Source organism: Anomaloglossus baeobatrachus, chromosome 2 (genome assembly GCF_048569485.1).
Source record: "Anomaloglossus baeobatrachus isolate aAnoBae1 chromosome 2, aAnoBae1.hap1, whole genome shotgun sequence".
Classification (NCBI taxonomy): Eukaryota; Metazoa; Chordata; class Amphibia; order Anura; family Aromobatidae; genus Anomaloglossus; species Anomaloglossus baeobatrachus.
Window position 1 is genome coordinate 191,027,694 of NC_134354.1, and position 10,104 is coordinate 191,037,797.

Consider the following 10,104-nt stretch of genomic DNA (forward strand, 5'->3'; position numbering starts at 1 on the left):
GGGCTCAACTGGGACTCACGTCAGCACCGGGACAAAGGAAAGTCGGTTAACCAGCCGTGCCAAATTGCACTTGCAACTTCAAGTGAGTAAATATCAGTTAATCTGCAAGAACTGTGTCGTGTCTATTACTGGCGAACCACAAGGCGCAGCACACCTACATGGGACTTAAGCCCCTACTGGCGGAGGGTGCGAACACACTTGCTGCTATACCATCTGTCTCTAAAACCACAGCAGCGGCGGGACATCTTATTACCGCAACCCGCCAGTGGTGTCACAAGTGACATACAAAATAACCCTGTTACCGAGCGCCCCCAGGTAACGGAACCGGGCACAGCCACATGTGACAGTGATCCCCATTATCCACCGCCCGGAACCGAGTATCCCAAGGGCCTGGGGTGTGGCAGCGCTTTGCATAAGGGGAATATATGAAAAGCAGAAACTCCTGTGTGAATACTGACATGAAAAATCCAATAGCTACAGTTAGGTCCAGAAATATTTGGACAGTGACACAATTTTCGCGAGTTGGGCTCTGCATGCCACCACATTGGATTTGAAATGAAATCTCTACAACAGAATTCAAGTGCAGATTGTAACGTTTAATTTGAAGGTTTGAACAAAAATATCTGATAGAAATTGTAGGAATTGTACACATTTCTTTACAAACACTCCACATTTTAGGAGGTCAAAAGTAATTGGACAAATAAACCAAACCCAAACAAAATATTTTTATTTTCAATATTTTGCTACGAATCCTTTGGAGGCAATCACTGCCTTAAGTCTGGAACCCATGGACATCACCAAACGCTGGGTTTCCTCCTTCTTAATGCTTTGCCAGGCCTTTACAGCCGCAGCCTTCAGGTCTTGCTTGTTTGTGGGTCTTTCCGTCTTAAGTCTGGATTTGAGCAAGTGAAATGCATGCTCAATTGGGTTAAGATCTGGTGATTGACTTGGCCATTGCAGAATGTTCCACTTTTTTGCACTCATGAACTCCTGGGTAGCTTTGGCTGTATGCTTGGGGTCATTGTCCATCTGTACTATGAAGCGCCGTCCGATCAACTTTTCGGCATTTGGCTGAATCTGGGCTGAAAGTATATCCCGGTACACTTCAGAATTCATCCGGCTACTCTTGTCTGCTGTTGTGTCATCAATAAACACAAGTGACCCAGTGCCATTGAAAGCCATGCATGCCCATGCCATCACGTTGCCTCCACCATGTTTTACAGAGGATGTGGTGTGCCTTGGATCATGTGCCGTTCCCTTTCTTCTCCAAACTTTTTTCTTCCCATCATTCTGGTACAGGTTGATCTTTGTCTCATCTGTCCATAGAATACTTTTCCAGAACTGAGCTGGCTTCATGAGGTGTTTTTTAGCAAATTTAACTCTGGCCTGTCTATTTTTGGAATTGATGAATGGTTTGCATCTAGATGTGAACCCTTTGTATTTACTTTCATGGAGTCTTCTCTTTACTGTTGACTTAGAGACAGATACACCTACTTCACTGAGAGTGTTCTGGAATTCAGTTGATGTTGTTAACGGGTTCTTCTTCACCAAAGAAAGTATGCGGCGATCATCCACCACTGTTGTCATCCGTGGACGCCCAGGCCTTTTTGAGTTCCCAAGCTCACCAGTCAATTCCTTTTTTCTCAGAATGTACCCGACTGTTGATTTTGCTACTCCAAGCATGTCTGCTATCTCTCTGATGGATTTTTTCTTTTTTTTCAGCCTCAGGATGTTCTGCTTCACCTCAATTGAGAGTTCCTTAGAGCGCATGTTGTCTGGTCACAGCAACAGCTTCCAAATGCAAAACCACACACCTGTAATCAACCCCAGACCTTTTAACTACTTCATTGATTACAGGTTAACGAGGGAGACGCCTTCAGAGTTAATTGCAGCCCTTAGAGTCCCTTGTCCAATTACTTTTGGTCCCTTGAAAAAGAGGAGGCTATGAATTACAGAGCTATGATTCCTAAACCCTTTCTCCGATTTGGATGTGAAAACTCTCATATTGCAGCTGGGAGTGTGCACTTTCAGCCCATATTATATATATAATTGTATTTCTGAACATGTTTTTGTAAACAGCTAAAATAACAAAACTTGTGTCACTGTCCAAATATTTCTGGACCTAACTGTATATGTAAGAATGAAAATATAAAAATGGAATCTGCATTACTGCCATGAACATATGAATAAAGAGAAATTTAGCTATTGAATTGACCAATGCAATAGAGCCCCAACACTATGCCAAAGTATTTCTCTACGTTGGGGTCCCTAGCTTGTGTGTGTCCTCTCATGCAGTTAAAAAACTTACCGTGTATGGGAAGCTGAGACCCAGGCTATATATGCGTATAATGTGGACTGGCAATAGGTGTGGTGGGGCCGGGTTCACAAACAATAGACTACAAATCAATTAAGAAATAACGTCTGGAACACAATTCTGAGTCTGAACTGGGTGCAAAAACCTAAAAAAATCTACACTATATGGAGAGAAGGTATGCACACCAGTGACTATGTAAGGGGAATATATGAAAAGCAAAAACTGCTGTGTGAACACTGACATGAAAAATCCAATAGCTATATGTAAGAATGAAATTATAGCTATTGGATTTTTCATGTCAGTATTCACACAGCGGTTTCTGCTTTTCATATATTCTCCTTACATAGCTTTATGCGCATGCGAAGACGATGCGGTCTCCTACTCTGTGCTCCATGGGTAAATGATGTCACTGGGAGTTTTCTCCCTAGCCTGTGGAGCACTGGAGAGCCCACGCCGTCTGTAGCATTACACCTGAGGACCCTGAGTGCGCCAGGTGAGCTGCATCATGTGGACTCTGGAAGACAATATACCCTTACTTCCCCCTCAGTGTCTATGGTCCCCCGACGAAGCAACATGCGAAACATGTGTTGGGACTTCTCCCCCCACCTGTCTACACGTCGTATTTTGGTAAGCAGTCTGCATAGTATATGCTTGGTGTACCTGTATGCCACTATGTGCTTTTGCCCCACTGTGTGGTCACTCTCTGGTTGTGCTGTGCAGTACTTTACTAACACGGTAACAGAGAGATCCCAATTTATTTTAACTGGGAACTTATCTATCTATTCCTGTGTATGTGGCAATTACATGGTCCTAAGAAACTATGCTTAGATATGTGATGTGTAGACCTGTGGGGGTTTTCTTTCACCCTCCTGTGTCTGTTTGAACTTGGTTTTATTATATTACCTTGTAATGATTATGTCCCCCTTAATGGCTTTAAATGACTTTTTGTACCAATAAAAATGTTTTATATGCATTTTTTTGTCATACTTCATTGAGCTATTGTAAGATAAATAAGGGGTATTTATTTGGCAATTCTAAAATACTTCTTATGTCTGTTGGTCTATAATTATGCTTTATGAAGCCTTTGCCTTATAACCTTACTATGAGATCCACTACTGTATCTCAATTTTGTTTAACTCATTAGATATAGGCCTGGTTCATTAGCAGGACTATATCGGGCCAGAAAACAGCCCAGCTAGCGTGTAATACTAAGCCAAACTCACAAACATGGGATTCGTGCATCAAGATAAAAGAACAACCCAGGATTAAATTACATTTTTAATTGCCTTAAAGGCACATTAGATAATACACTATATAAAATATGGGATTTACAGATGTGTCAGAAATACAGTTATGAGTAAGTTATGGTTGCAAGAAGATACACAGATGGATCAGTTAACTTCTTCCTTATGGTTAGGCCTGGTACTGGCTTGGCACAGAGGAGGACTGTGGAGCCTTGGTTTCCTTAGGACTTTCCCACGTGTTGCATTAAAAAAGACACCCTCAAAATGTCAGCTGTCATTTCAAAGAACCTACTTACCTCTTATGTACCACCCCTCTTGTGACCTAAGACAGGACTGGACATGGGATGTGCCTTCAGCTTCCACTAAATTATAAATTGGCAGTTTTCTCCATATCTTCACCTCTGTCCCACGCTGAAGATATGACCATCATATTTCTAGTCATGATTTGATCTGTCCAAGAATAGGAAACACAAGGTGTCTGTTTGCTTCATTTAGTATGTTATTAATTATGGACTGATTTGCACGTCCCACAATTTAAGGAAAATATGTGTGATGTGTCATGTGCTGCTTGCAGAAAGCCAGAAATATGCCAGAATTATGCCTGCTCTATTTGTGGGAGCAAAGCACTTTTCAATATTGTAACCTTTTCCTCAGAGCCATCTTGACTACTGAATGCCTGTGAAGATGTCAAGAATATTGCAGTTGCCCACCCACTTCCCTAGCTAAATTACTTTGACAGCAGGGAGCTGTGTTCTGGAAAGTGCTTCTTCCTTTGTCTTAATTGGATTTTGTCACCTATTTTGTGACCATATCTGGGTGAATTTGTATCCTTCTTGCAGGGCAACGTGTGTGTAAATATGAAAAGTAGGTGTTGACTGACATGTATGAATATCATATGCCTCACAATTTTATTCAAATATTTCAAGGAGGAGTAACAATACAGCCCTAAATGAAAAGATCCTGCAGAATTATATTATTCCTACTTTATGTTATTTGCCGAGACAGAAATGTTAGGAGAGTTGACATAACCTATGTCACATCTTTTCCATTCTAATAACGTGCTTCACGTTCCATAGCAATTAGCTAATGTTGTAGCACATGGCACCTATTCAAATGAAGAAATATAAGGCCATGGTTGTTGCTGAAGACATATATGAGCCCATGGTTGCTTCAGAAAATGTTTAGCCATCTTGAAAAATGAGTTGTTAGAGAATCCCTCCCATTGACTTCTCTTCCCTAAAACTGTAAATGTTAGTGTCGTGTAGTGTGAGTGTGCTAATGTTTTCAATGGTCACCATCTTTGACACTATCCAGAAACATTCTGCTGCTCTTCACCCTTACAGTATGTGATGGGAATTTGGACTCTCCGATTGACACTGCGGCTCTGTGTGGCCCAGAAGTCGCTTTTATAATGTAAGCTCCATAGAGTAATATTATAACAGCCACTTTTGGGCCACACAGAGCTGCAGTGTGGTTCGTAGAGTCCAAATTCCCATCATGTGACTCAGAAAAGAACCAGAATGTTGCTGGATATGCAAAGACAAATGTAGTGCCCGTGAAGCCTCAGGGTGCTACAGGGTTCTGCATCCCCACAAGGATGCAGGACCTACTCCTTAGGGACCCAGAACCCCAGTGCCGGTACCAACCAAAACCCAGGTAATCCCAGTTTTCCCCAGCAACCCCACATACAATGGTACCCAGATAGGGTGGGAATAATGGATGGCCGCCTAGAGGTGGAGTTAATTCAGTCCACTAGTTAACCAGATGGGAGGGGCAGACTGTGGAGAGTAGTGAGACAAGTGTGAGACAGGCAAGGTGGAAGAAAAGCTAAGTCCTGACTCGGGTTAACGGTGACCTGGTACCCAGGAGAAGTAGTTGCCAGTGGAGTACGGTGAAGTACTCCCGGTACGATGGAAAGAAATCCAAGCTGACCTTTTAACACCTGCACAGCAAGGGGACCATCAAGGACCTTGCTGACCCTAAAGAATCCAAAGACTCAGTAGCAAAGGGAGAACCAGGGACAGGACCAGAGACTCCAACCCGACAGTGTTCATGCTATCGTCAGGCGGACAGAAGTGGACAAACCACAAAGCGGGGACCCCCAGTTGTTCTATACCACAGGTGCAGGGGAAGAAGGTACCAGAGAACCAAACTGGCACTGGGACAAAGGGAACCTGGAGGCAAAACCAGCTGGCCTTGGGCAACCAGTCAACATCTACCAGCAGTGAGTAAAAAAGTTGCACTGAACACCTGTGTGGACTACATTCTTCCGACGCCCCCTGCACCATACACCCTCTGGGGCAAACCCTACTTGTGGAGGGTCTACCATTCTAGCTGCCATTACCACCAGCCCCAGTAGAGACATTCTGCAGTAGCTGCTCCCTACACTTAGCCGCAACACCGCAAGTGGAGTAACAAGTGAACATTATCTTATTCTCCCCTATAAATATCCCCATTACAAAAAGGGCCCAAGTCAAGGAATTGGGCAACAGCCACCACCGTGACATTCCCAATAGAGACACTGCCCAGGACCGAGTACCCAATATCCCTGGGCGCGACAACCCTTTTTCCTGGTGTCACGAACAGGATTGAACTGTACCCGGTAAAACCGGGTGACTTTTGTCTTAAAAGATTGTATTTTATGGACTGTACTTTATTGTTTGAAAAACCGACACCATTTTGCTGTGAAAAATAACTGCACCACAGCAGACCAAAAGGCATGAAAAGAAACTCTGCCCAGAAATCCTGTCAGCGCGGGCAGAAGAAGGCAGTAACCTCACCCGGAAGTTCCCAAAGGTGCTCGAGTCCCGCGAGACAGTGGTGAGGAACACCAAGCGGAGCGTCATGGATGTGAGAGCGGACGCTGGTGCAGGGATGCCAGAACTCTGCAACAAAGTTTCTGGACACTAGGAAAAACAGGATGGCTGCTCCAGAGGATCGGGAGTCCAGCTGTCCTGTACCGGGAACCGCTGCCTGGCTGGAAGGAGAATTAGCCCGGTTTTGCATCCAGGTGTGGGTACAGTCTCTCCAGCAAGTTGTGGACTAGAATAGGAGATGCGGAGGATGGTGGTGGCAGTGTGGGCCCACGAGAACCGGGCCGTGCGTGCAGAGCAGCGCTGGGAGGTAGTAACACAGACCCTCTTGACCTCACTGAACTGCCCGAAGACAGAACCCTGCCCTCAGCCAGTCCAGCTTGCCAAGGACATATCGTTACCAGCCACACCGCTTCCATCCCTAGCTGGAGATCGGTTTCCTGGGATGTGTTGTGTTTTCCCCTTTCCAACCCCTTGTAGCCATCTTCTGATTGCTACCTTTTTACTGTTTTATTGTTTGAACTGCTCCAGATTTGAAGGTTACCAGTTTTTGATATGTGTTGATAAAAATGAACCCCAGGCTGCAGGACAGTCAGCAGCCAACACAAACTTGTGTATATGTAAAAAGTTGCACCACTTGTGCATCACCAGAGTACCATCAGTGGACCCTGTTAAGCACCACCACCAAGGAGAGGCCGGGTGCAGGAAAGGTCCAGGACAGAGATGGTCCGGACCTGTTCACTAACGGAATCGGTGACCTTCCTCCTTAGGGGGTCCTGGGACCAGGACCTTTGGGTGTTGGGTGCAAGAATCAGTACTCCAGTTGAAACGTTTAAAGTGAAGAACCTCCCCTGTGTGGGAAGACCTATTATGTATTAAAGTTACCTGTTGAAAAAAAAATAATAATAAAAGTGTAACCAGTTTTACCTTGCAGCCCGAGGACATGCTGGAATTAACCAAGGGGGAATGTAGCACCCCTGAAGCCTCAGGGTGCTACAGGGTTCTGCATCCCCACAAGGGTGCATGGCCTACCCCCTTAAGGACCCAGAACCCCAGTGCCAGTACCAACAAAAACCCAGGTAATCCCAGTTTTCCCCAGAAATCCCACCTACAATGGTACCCAGCTAAGGTGGGACCAATGGATGGCCGCCTAGAGGTGGAGCCAGTCCAGTCCACTAGTTGACCAGGTGGGAGGGGTAGACTGTGGAGAGTTGTGAGACAAGTCTCAGACAGGCGAGGAGTGAAGGTGGAAGCAAAGCCAAGTCCTGACTCGGGTTAACGGTGACCTGGAACCCAGGAGAAGTAGTTGCCAGTGAAGTATGATGGAGTACTCCCGGAACGAAGCACCGATGGGGTACAGGACCGTAAGACAGGAAAGAGCTCCAAGCCGACCTGTTAACACCTGCACAGCAAAGGACCATCAAGGACCTTGCTGACCCTAAAGAATCTGAAGACTCAGTAGCAAAGGGAGAACTGGGGACAGGACCAGCGACTCCAACCCTACAGGGTTCATGCTACCGTCAGGCAGACAGAAGTGGACAAACCACAGAACGGGGACCCCCAGTTGTTCTATACCACGGGGACCCACTTACCAGAGACAGGTGCAGGGGAAGAAGGTACCAGAGAACCAAACTGGCACTGGGACGAAGAGGACCTGGAGGAGAAACCAGCTGGCCTCAGGCAACCAGTCAACATCTACCAGCAGTGAGTAAACCAGTTACACTGAACACCTGTGTGGACTACTTTCTTCTGACGCCCCCTGCACCATACACCCTCTGAGGCAAAACCCTACTTGCGGAGGGTCTACCATTCTAGCTGCCAATACCACCATCCCCAGCAGAGACATTCTGCAGCGGCTGCTCCCTACACTTAGCCGCAACACCGCCAGTGGTGTCACAAGTGAACATTATTTCATTCTCCCCTATAAATAGCCCCATTACAAAAAAGGGCCCAGGGCATGAAACCGGGCAATGGCCACCACCGTGACATTCCCAATAGAGACACTGCCCAGGACCGAGTACCCCATATCCCCGGGCGCGACACAAAGATCGGTGAGTATATTAGCACTGACACAACTCTAAAGTACACTAACATTTACATGGATTTAGAGGCCAAATTCCCAGCACCTGACTTAGAAGAGAAGCAGCAAAAGAAAGTTAATGGGAAGGTTGCTTTAAAATGAAACAAATCAGATTCACCGTGTATTTTTTGCTACTTTATTGTAGCAGTTAGATGTGAAAGTAGTTGTCTGTTGCTTAGACTCCTGTTTAGGGTATATGGACTTCTTGAGGGTCTCTCACTGAGCCAGACATCCATGTAATTTTTGGTTGGCTATATATTTAAATAGCAGCATTTCACCTGTGCCAGGAAAAGTATGGGTATATATAGCTTCCAGATTTAAAAAAACAAATGTTTTTAGAGAAGGAATTGTTTTAATTCTATTGTAATTTTACTGGCATAATTGCACTGTATAATTATGCAAATGTGTTGTAGCTATATAAGCTAACTTGTAAAACTCTGTCTTTGCTTGACAAACCATTGCCACCTGTTCACATGGACCAATAAAATATTCACTTTTTCTTTTGAAATCAAGCTTTGAGTTTTATTCACTTTTTTGGACTTTTATTTTGTATAAGTTGCTGGGTTTCAACCTATGCACTGGCACCACATTTATATTCTACTACTGTGTTTGCCTAAAAATAAGACCTACCCCGAAAATAAGGCCTAGCAGGAGTTTTCAGCAAGCCTTAAATATAAGACCTACCCCGAAAATAAGACCTAGTCACGGCTCAATAATGAAGTTCCATGCAGCTAAAAAAAAATATGAAGGAATACTGCAGGACACTTCATTATCAACAGCAGACACCTTCAAAAGAAAGAAGAGAAAAAGACCCCGTGATCATACTCACCAGATACCGACCGGGAGTAGTGGAATGCATCAAGGACCTGCAGCGGAACACACACATCAGATCACACATGCACACACACACACACACACACACATATAAGATCGCACACACACACTCACCACATCCAGCAATATCGATTGCTTCTGGGCAACATAAAGACCTGGAATGCTGTGCAGTGAAGTGCCAGGACCTGCAGGTGAAACTTATGGAGGACCCAGTGGTGGAACACATCATAGAGACAAGAGAGCAGAGAATCCCCTACTGGCAGGAAGCAAATGGTATAACCAATTGTATGTACGATCTCATGAGTGTGTGTGTGATCTGATGTGTGAGTGTTGGCTAGAAGGTGGCAAGGACAGCATGCAGCACACCCGCTGGGAGCACCCGCTGAGGAGCACAGGAGGACCTGGGAGCCACGCAGACACTCGGGGTCTGGTTAGTATGCCGATCCAGGGAAGGAGGATTTGCATTTTTTGGGGGGCTAAACTTTCCCCCAACCATGTTTCCCAGAGAATAAGCCCTTCTCCGAAAATAAGACCTAGCACTTTTTTCGGGGCAAAAAAAAAAATTACAGTGTTTTATTTTCTGGGAAACAGGGTAGCATTTTCTGTTTCATTTTTTTTCATATATGTCTAATTATATATAATTTAACCATTTCTGGAAATGTTCTTAAAAATACATTTTAAAGGCTTCCCCCTTCCACCTTTGTGGTGTTTGCAGACCTTCCACCATAGTGCCATGTTTGTAAATGCAGCTAGAAGTGATTCCAGTAGTAATGAAAAGTAAAAGGATCAATAATGAGATCTCTGATATAATAAAGAAGC